We start from the raw sequence: 9,760 nt of genomic DNA, 5'->3' as shown, positions 1-9,760 counted from the left end.
ATATGAATGTCTATCTCTAATTGGTTGATGGAAATTGTGAATGGGTAAATCTTTCATTTTCAATTTGTAAAAGAACCCTGAAATAAGCAGAGTAGACAGTGTCTCAAATAGGTAAAGACAGGAAACATGAACCCTTTTTTATCATTAACAATTTGTATGCTATAAACTGCTTTGCCAAATAAAGGTGAGATATTAAGTGATTAATAATGTGTGTGATCCTTTTCTTTATGTTCAGGTAACTATTGTTTTCTTTATCCTTTTAAATATTTTTATTATGTTATTAGCACTTATTTTTTTATTCACTTGTTTCTTTTAATTGATTCTGTTTTATTTTGTATCTTATACAAGGTAGGAAATTTTTTTATGCATAATAAAGAGTAGTAAGTTGAGAATACTTATATTACATATTTAAATTAGTTAAATATGTCCAACTTCAACTCTTCTTTTCTTTTGGCATTTCTTTTTCAACTAGCAGCAGAAAATTTCTTTTGTTTATATCCAAAGTTCTTTGACCAAATATGTGTTTTGTTTGATATTAGTGTGTATTGTATCATACATGTTATGCATGGTTGATGCAACTGATTTGGCCATATATGATATCAATTTACTATTGACAATGATACAGTATTTATTTTGGGATTTATTGTCTTCAACTTTATGTTGTTGAAGTTGGGTGATCTATATAAGGTGCAGAGCTTATAATATTGTATTAATTTAGTCATTCTGTTAGTCTAGTTGTCAGTTTTAAGCACTAAACTAATCCTCTTATAATCTTATTGTAGGTGATGATGTTGTCCCTTACAGACATGGAGAAATATCTGCCCATTCCTTCAATGTAGCCAGATTTTGAAACCTCACTTTTAATGATTATGAAGGGTAATTATTTAGGCTCTTACAATAATAGTAACAAGTTTATTGTTAATTCACAAAACCAGGAAAGTTTTAAGTTTTTGATCTGGTTTGTGCAGGATTGGTCTTTACACAATCCCTAAAAAGATGAATGAGGTAAATTGGCTTACAACAAGCTTGGGGCTCGAGGGATAACGCTAAATATTGATGCAGTTGTAAACCAACCAAAAATCTGACTAATGCAAGTGCACCTATCAATTAATAGTATAACTACAGTGAGCATAAATATTGTTCCCACGAAGACTAAAAGTACTAGTGACTACTGTTTTTCTATTATTTTAACCGAAAAATTGGAGTGATTGATTAAAACTAAAATTAACTAAATTAATTAACTAAAGAACACAATAAAGAACAAATCAAGAAAATAAACGACTAACAATCAAGAAGCGAGACAATACCTAGGAAAGAATCCACCTAGATTTCATGAGTCATTATCAATCTAAATTACGCAATTTCTTCACTTAGTTTCTTGATCTGTAGAAATCCTTAAATTATGCTAATATCTCTCTTCAAGATTAAGAGCAACTGGCTCTAGGTTGATTAATTAAAGTTTCTTTCTAATTGAAACCCTTATTGTCGCATTAACTTGATCTATGGATCCCCCTATTAGATTTGACTCTAATTCGGTAGATTTATGTTGTCTTATTTCTAGGATTGCTTGCAACTCCACTCAATTACGTTAGATATACTCTTAAACAGGGTCTATTCTTCCTCTGATTCAAGCATATCAAACATGGATTAATAGTCTAGAAATATTAAACTAAGGATTAAACACACATAATTTTTGAACAAGATCCAAGTCTTTATTGTGTAAAAATAGAAATCAAATAATAGAAACTCACAATAAACTAATCAAATAATTAGTTATTGATAGCAAATAAAAACATCTCAAAAACAGTATAACCACAAGAAATAAAGAAACTCATAATAAACTTCAAAGAAATCAAAAGGAGATCTTCAATCTTGATGGCAATCTGCTTTAGAGTTAGTTTCAACGGTGTTTTTTGAGTTGTTTTCTTTAATATTCTATGACGACTTACTCCCTTTTTCTTATCTTTGTCATATATAGGTCTTAAAATGCTCGAAAAACCTAAAAAAAGAATTTTCTCGCAGGTTTGGAGTGCGATTCGTGATTTCCACAGGGTTTGGCACATGGCCGGTGTGTCAAGCTCGTCTGGAATGACTCAGCTCGTGTGGCTCCTAAAACTTGCTTTGATTTTCTGATTTTCGTTCATTTTGCTCCAAAATGCTCTCCTAAGTATAGAAACATGAATTTAAAGGATTAGGAGAATAAAATCCACTATTTTACATAGACTAATCATCCAAAAATGCATTAAGAATGAGGTTAGAACATGTTATTTTTATCACTTATCAAATATCCCCACACTTAAGCATTTACTTGTCCTCAAGCAAAATTATCAACCCACATTCAAGTTAACTTTTCCCAATTTTTCATTTTCATCAATAATGTTTGAAGATAATTTACAAATAATCATGCATTAGAAATTCAACTAAAAGGACACTAAAGAATCAAGTAGTCCAAGTCGAAATTTTTAAAGCACAAAAACGCAGGTGTCTCCCCTTATCTAAATAATTACCTTAAATTCAAAATCAACAAGAATTGAAATCCTCACTAAAGATCACTCAAAGCACTCAAAGTGTTTAAGATTCAAATATTGTGCACTCAACAGTCGAATGAGAAATGTTTTTACCATAAGCTTGTAATGGGGCTTCGGGTATGGAAAAGGTTAGAAAAGTTGGTTATAATCGAGAATAAAGTTGATAAGTTGCCAAATTAGAAAAAAATTCAAATGTTGAATTAAAAGAATTCACATCAACAAAAGATAAATAATAAAAATGAACTTTTCAATAGAATATGAAATTAATTATTCAAGCTCAACCAAGTATTTTCTTTATTTTGATTTTTATTATAACAAGAAAAAAAGCAACAAGTCGAATAATGAAACATAGTTAGGCAACTAACCAAATCAAATCTCGACAAAAAAAGAAGTAAATAAAAAGGATAATTTTGGGTTAGCATTAACGAATTAATAAAAAAAGTTAGGATCAATGGGATTTACTATGGGTTAATGCAACAATTAAGGTGGTTAAAGTTTAAATGGATTAAATCCTAAGTGCCTCTATTATCTTAGTATATCAAATCAATATTGTGATCTCGATATGCATAATCAAAACAAGTTCTAGAATAACAAATCAAGTTGACATACTCACAACCAAAAATAAAAAGAGCATGAATAAAAATATATGCTCTATAGGCTCAAAAGCTTACAAAAAATTATGGTTTTGATGTTAAACTTGCAAATTTAAAATTTTAAAATAATATTTCAATTCAGGGAGACAATCTAAAATAATAATTTCTAAAAAATAATTTATCATGCTTAACTTTCTCATGTCTTAAAGTATAAATCACGCAATGTACAAAAATCCACAAATTTATCCAAAACAACATCAATAAAAATTCCAAAATAAAAATAATTCACTTTAATGGAGGGTATGAGAAAATTACTTAATCACAGTAAATAATTCAAGAATTTTATCACAAATATACAAACAACCTCCCCGTACTTAAGATGGACATTATCTTCAATGGACAAACATATATAATCACAGAAGAAACATAATATCATAAGAGAGGAAGGTAATTGAAACTGCCCTGAATTTAGATGATTTCGTCTGAATTGGGAAAAACTGGAAATGTAAGCGAGTCTAAATGAAGTGTACTTTTTGGAGCAAACGTTGAAACGTGCAAACTATTGTTTGATGTGCTCATAATGTAACTGCCCGAAACGATCGATCCTCTCAATCTGCTGCTGGTCGAGGCGGTCGAACTGGTGAAAATATTTCTACTCAAAATAATTAAACTGGTTAGAAATATCATCGAGAGGCACGGAAGGACGAGTACTAGGGTGACTTAGTGGAGATGGGGAACGATCTGACTCTTTGTTTCGAGGAGCATCATCATCATAGAAGTACTTGGGCTCGTCTTGAGGGTCGGAATGGAATAAAGTATAGTGAGTAGGACCCACTCCATGCTGTTGTGGAATCATCCTCATGTGACTAATGATAGATAGGCCTTGTGGGGTTATCTGCCCAACTAGTGTGTAAGAGGATGTCTGCTCCGAAGTGTTGAGCAGTCCAAAATAACGTGTCAGTCTAGTCATGTAAGGGCCCAAGCAGATAGGACCCTTCCTACTACGGTCAGTTTGATGGCAACAAACGAGGGTTATGAAGTAGGCAACGTCAATGGTACGTCGCTCCTTCATGCACCAAAGAAAATATGCATCAGTCGTACTCACGATCCCAATACTCTTAGTACATCCTGTCAGTGCATGTACGAGAAGAGCATGGATGTAACAGAGGGCAGGAGGTAGGCATGTGACCTTCGACTGGCTCAGGTTATAAGGTGTCGCTATCTTTGCTATATCGGACCAACAAAGATGCGCTGAGTTATGAACATGCTAATATAAGTTGGAGAACCCTGTAGTGCGCATAAACTCATCAGTGTAAATATCGAGGGCCGCTCCAATACATGGAACATTCAAATAATATGTCGTACCACCCAATCAAAAAGAGACGGTGCATGACTCATCATATCGTAACATTGCATACTGTAGAAAAAATGTCGAGCAGAACTCTAATGTAAGCTCTGAGTAGGTAGGCTCGACGATGGAGAAAAGTCGATCCCATGGAATATCTCATCAATGCTCGCACTCTGTCAACTAAGTTAATCTCTTGTAAAGTTGCCCAATCGATACAACAACCCAATTCCAAGGGTTGCTGCCGGAGATGCTGATATTGGTCCTCAAGGACCCGGGAAAAACTAGAGACATGGATGGCGTGCGTCGGAGGTGGGGTGACAACTTTGGATTTGGATGGCGTGCCTAGAGTCTTTCACTTTTTTGAAACGGGGGTGACAACTTTGGATTTGGTGTGAGTGTTACTCATGATGTGTTTGAAAAAGCAGATAATAAACAAATATATAGCAGTACAAAACAGTAGAGACACAAATCAACAACCAACCCATCTCATGACGAGATCCAAATCACAGTTTATAACTAAGAATGACTACTAATACGAAACTAAAACTAATACTAATATTAAGTAGGTAAAGTTAAATTAACTAATCTAACCAACTAACTAAAAATAAAATATACTAATAAAGAAAAAAATAATAAAACAAATATTAATAATAAACAACCTATAACTAGTACTACTAAACAGACTATTAATATTCATAGTATTAATAATAATAACCAATAAATAAATTTAAATTAAATTAAATAAACTAAAAACTAATACTTATCAAAACAATAATCAATAGACTAATAAGAATAATAATAAATAATAAATAAATAAAACAAAAAGTAAAAAGTTATGGGCCAAATGATGGGGTTTTGGGTGGTCACCGACAACGATGAAGGTGTGGCAATCTAAGGGTTTGACGACGACGAGAACGGGGGAGATTGAGCAAAAAGAAGAGGATGGGGAAGGACTGGAGGTGAACGGGAGAAAATAGGGTGTATGGTGATGTATGGGAGAGATAAATGAGGAGGTGTTTATGGTCGATGAGTTGGTTCAGATGAGAGGAAAAGGGGAAGGGGGAGGGCTATACGTGGCTTATATCTAGGGTAGGTTAAAGAGGGAAAGGGGTCCGACGAATGGTGATGGAGAGGGAAGGATGTGAATAGCGAAGGACTGTTCGACAGGGAGACGAGATCAACGAGAGGAGATGACTAGTTGGGGTGGAAAAGGGAAGGGATGACGGAAATCGATGAGGCCTAAGGGAACGGTGGCCGAATAGAGGGAGAAAAGAGGGAAGTAGTGACTATACGCGATGAAAGGGAAGGCTAAAAGAGTCAACGGCGTAAAAGGAAAAAGTAAATTAGAAAACTAGGGTTTTAGATTTTTTAAGTGGGGACACGATCGTGTATAGGCCCATGTCTCTCGCCCGTGTGTTCCCTATCAGCCTGTATGTAATTCGAAATCTAAAAGAATTAAGTTGTAGGATTCCCACGGCTATGTCTATAGGCCGTGTAGGTAATCTTAGCCCGTGTGATGCTTCAAAAAGAAAATAAAAATACTCCTAGTATCAACACAGCTTGAGCACTCCCGTGTGTCTAGGCTGTGTACGATGATTCTTTACTTTTCCCATGCCCGTGTACGAGGCTGTGTGTCTCACATGACCGTGTCTCCAGGTTGTGTCACTCTCTGATGCCGTGTGTCTCGAATTAAATTGAAAAAAATTAGCTTCAATACCTACGTAGCCTCTGACACACCCGTGTGTCCTGACCGTATGGAACACCTCAAATCGTGTGTTCACTTTTTTTTATTATTTATTAATTTTTTAAATAACATGAAAGTAAACTAAAAAAATAAAAACACTTGGGTTGGCTCCCAATAAGCGCTTATTTAATGTCTAAGCTCGACTTTCCCTTTCACGCACACTGTTAATTCAAATTTTAGAGCTGGAGCTCCTCTATCTCATTATTAATATCACTAGGAAGATAAGATTTGAGTCGGTTACCATTTACCTTGAATGTGTCGTATTCAGGATGTGTTACCTCTATTGTACTGTATAGAAAAATAGTTTTTACCACAAATGGTCTGGACCATTTCGATTTTAGCTTTCCAGGAAACAATTTGAGCCTTGATTTATATAAAAGCACTTAATCGCCAACTGTGAATTGTTTGGGCTGCTTTAAATAAGCTTCGTGGCGTCGCTTTGTTGATTCTTTGTATAATCTCGATCTGTCGTAAGCATTTGCTCGCCATTCCTCTTACTCATTTATTTACTACTTTCTCTTTTCACCTACAAGTTTAGGATCGTAATGAAAAAAATTTTATTGCCTAAAATGCTTTATGTTTAAGTTCTAGTGGTAAGTGACAACCCTTCCCATAAACAAGTCTGTAAGGAGATGTTCCTATGGGTGTTTTATACGTAGTCCTATAAGCCCATAAAGCATTATCTAATTTTAATTCCCAGTCCTTCCTATTTTTCTATATGATATTTTGTAGGATGTGTTTCAATTCTCAGTTTGACACTTCAACTTGACCACTAGTTTAAATGTGATATGGGGTAGTTATTCTATGAGGTACATCGTATTTCTTAAAGATTTTATCAAATTGAGTGTTACAAAAATGTGTACCCCTGTGGCTAATGATTGCTTGAGGTGTTCCAAAAAGAAAAGTTTTTTAAGAAATCTAACTACCACCTCAGCATTATTAGTTGGTAAAGCTTGAGTTTCAACCTATTTCGACAAATAATTTACCGCTACCAATATGTTTTTATTACCATAAGAGCTAGGAAATGTTTCCATGAAATCAATACCCCAAATGTAAAAAATTTCACAAGAAAGCATGTAAGTTTGAGGCATTTCATCACGTTTGGAAATATTATTTGTCCTTTGGCATCTATCACAAGAAGAAACATACCTGTTAGAATATTTAAATAGTGTGAGCCCATAAAAACCTGATTCAAGTACTTTATGTGCTGTACTAATCCCATTGTAATGTCATCCTGTCGATCTCGAATGATAATGGTCAAAAATTTTATTCACTTCTGGTACCGTAATACATCTTTGAATTACCTGATTTGCACACACGCGAAAAAGAAAAGGATCCTTCAAAAAATAGTTTTTCACATTAGTAAAGAATCGCTTCTTTTGATGATGAGTTAAACCTTTTGGTAAAGTGCTAGTAACCAAGTAATTCGCAATATTTGCAAATCAAGGGCCTTCAGAATCAATTACTGCAAAGAGTTGTTCTTCTCATTAGCCATAATAGTCATGCCTCATTTTCTAGGAACAACCTTCACATGACTTACCCAAGTACTATTAGATATAGGATAAATAGGTCCAACATCTAGAAGTTTAATTACCTCAACCTTGTCAACTTCCTTCATGTTGGGATTTAACCTCCTCTAAGCTTGCACACATGGCTTATACTCATATTCCATTAAAATCTTGTAGGTGCAAAAAGAAGGACCGATCCCTCTAATATTAGAAATTTTCTATGCAATAACTCATCCTTCTCATTCGGCTTTTAGGCTTTTGTGTAACCCAAGTACTGATCCCTTTAATATATTCATTAAGAAGGACTATCACCCAAGTACTATCAAGAAATTTTCCAGGCAATAACTCATCCTCATTCGGCAATAACTCATCCTTTTAATATACTCATCACCCAAGTACTATTAGGAACAACCTGCACAGGACTCTAATATCGCAAAGAATTGTTCTTTTCATTAGCTACAACAGTCATGCCTCTTTTCTTAGGAGCAACCTGGATAGGACTCACCCAAGTACTATCAGATATAGGATAAATAAGTCCACCATCTAGAAGTTTAATTTTGGAGAATGGCTGAATACTCCTCATTGAGTTCCATAGTGGACAGCTCTTCTAACTTCCTTTTATTTGTTAATAGCTCCTTTAAAAATTTTGCATACGTGGTCATCTGTGAAAGAGCTTCAACAAAAGGTAAGTTAATATGTAATTGTTTCAAAATTTCAAAAAATTTACCAAGTTGTTCATCCATGCAGTCTTCTTCAACTTTGTTGGATATAAGATTGGTAGCTTGTATTCTTTAAGCACCGGTGTTTGAATCTTTTTGGTTTTTGCCACCCCATCATCTCTTTCATCAGTTTCTTGTTTTAGCTTCTTTTCAGGATCACAAAACACTTTCCCATTCCTCAATGTAACTACCTTCACATGCTCTTTTGGGTTGGGTTCAGTGTTATTAGGTAAGATATCTTACTGTCTTTCCGAAACCAGTTTAGCAAGCTGTCCAATCTGATTTTCGTGTCAATGAATTGATGATTGTTGACTTTTTAGAGCTGTCTCAGTGTTTTGAAATCGAGTTTCTAACACCGACATAAATTTAGCTTTTGAAATCGAGTTTCTAACATCGACATAAATTTAGCTAACATCTCCTCAAGGTTCGATTTGTTTTCTTGTTGATAAGGTTGGTGAAAACCTGGAGGGGGTTGTGATTTTTGATTTTCTTAACCACCCCAAGAAAAATTTGGATGGTTCTTCCAACCTGCATTATAACTATTACTATTGGGGTTATTTTGAAGTCTAGAATTATTACCCATAAAGTCGACTTACTCATGCTCTATGTTAGAGTTGAAGGATGAATATTCTAAATTAATCATCCCCACTCCATTCACATCACATGGCATCATTGGACATGGCACCATTGGATTCACCTTTTCACAAAAAAACAAACTATCAATTTTTTACGAAGAGCTTCAACCTAACATAGAAACTGCATCAATATCAAAAACTCTGGCTGCCTTGACAGGTTTTACTCTCGTAACTTAACATCGATAATTATTCAATGCCATCTTCTCAATAAATTCTTGTGTTGCCTTAGGTGTTTTGTTATTCAATGTTCTGCTAGATATTGCATCAATCATTTATCTAGTTGAGGGGTTCAAACCATTTTAAAAAGTTTGAACTTGGAGCCACAAAGGTAGTCCATGGTGAGGACACCTTCTCACCAATTCCTTAAATCTCTCTCATGTATCATAAAGAGTCCTAATATCAAATTGAACTAAAGAAGAGATGTCATTTCTCAACTTAGTTATTTTAGCCGATGGAAAATATTTTAACAAAAACTTCTCAGTCATTTGAGCCCAAATAGTGATAGAACCTTGTGGCAATAAATTTAACCACTATTTTGCCTTGCTCATCAAAGAGAATGAGAACAACCGTAAGCGTATGGCGTCATTAGTAGCACCATTGATCTTAAATGTGTCACAAATCCCTAGAAAGTTAGCTCAATGAGTATTCAGATCTTCAACTTGCAAACTGACTCGATGCTTCACAA

General features: G+C 34.5%; 1 non-coding gene across 1 annotated transcript; it reads left to right on the top strand.

Moving 5' to 3' along the window:
* Positions 1-9,405: 9,405 nt before the first annotated feature.
* On the top strand, positions 9,406-9,512 carry LOC121218884 (small nucleolar RNA R71). The gene has a single exon (XR_005915366.1). It is a non-coding gene; the product is annotated as a small nucleolar RNA R71 (small nucleolar RNA).
* The last annotated feature ends 248 nt before the right edge of the window (positions 9,513-9,760 follow it).

This window comes from Gossypium hirsutum, chromosome D06 (assembly GCF_007990345.1).
Source record: "Gossypium hirsutum isolate 1008001.06 chromosome D06, Gossypium_hirsutum_v2.1, whole genome shotgun sequence".
NCBI lineage: Eukaryota > Viridiplantae > Streptophyta > Magnoliopsida > Malvales > Malvaceae > Gossypium > Gossypium hirsutum.
The sequence above is the reverse complement of the archived record's forward strand: the minus strand, read 5'-3'. Positions and strand labels throughout refer to the sequence as shown.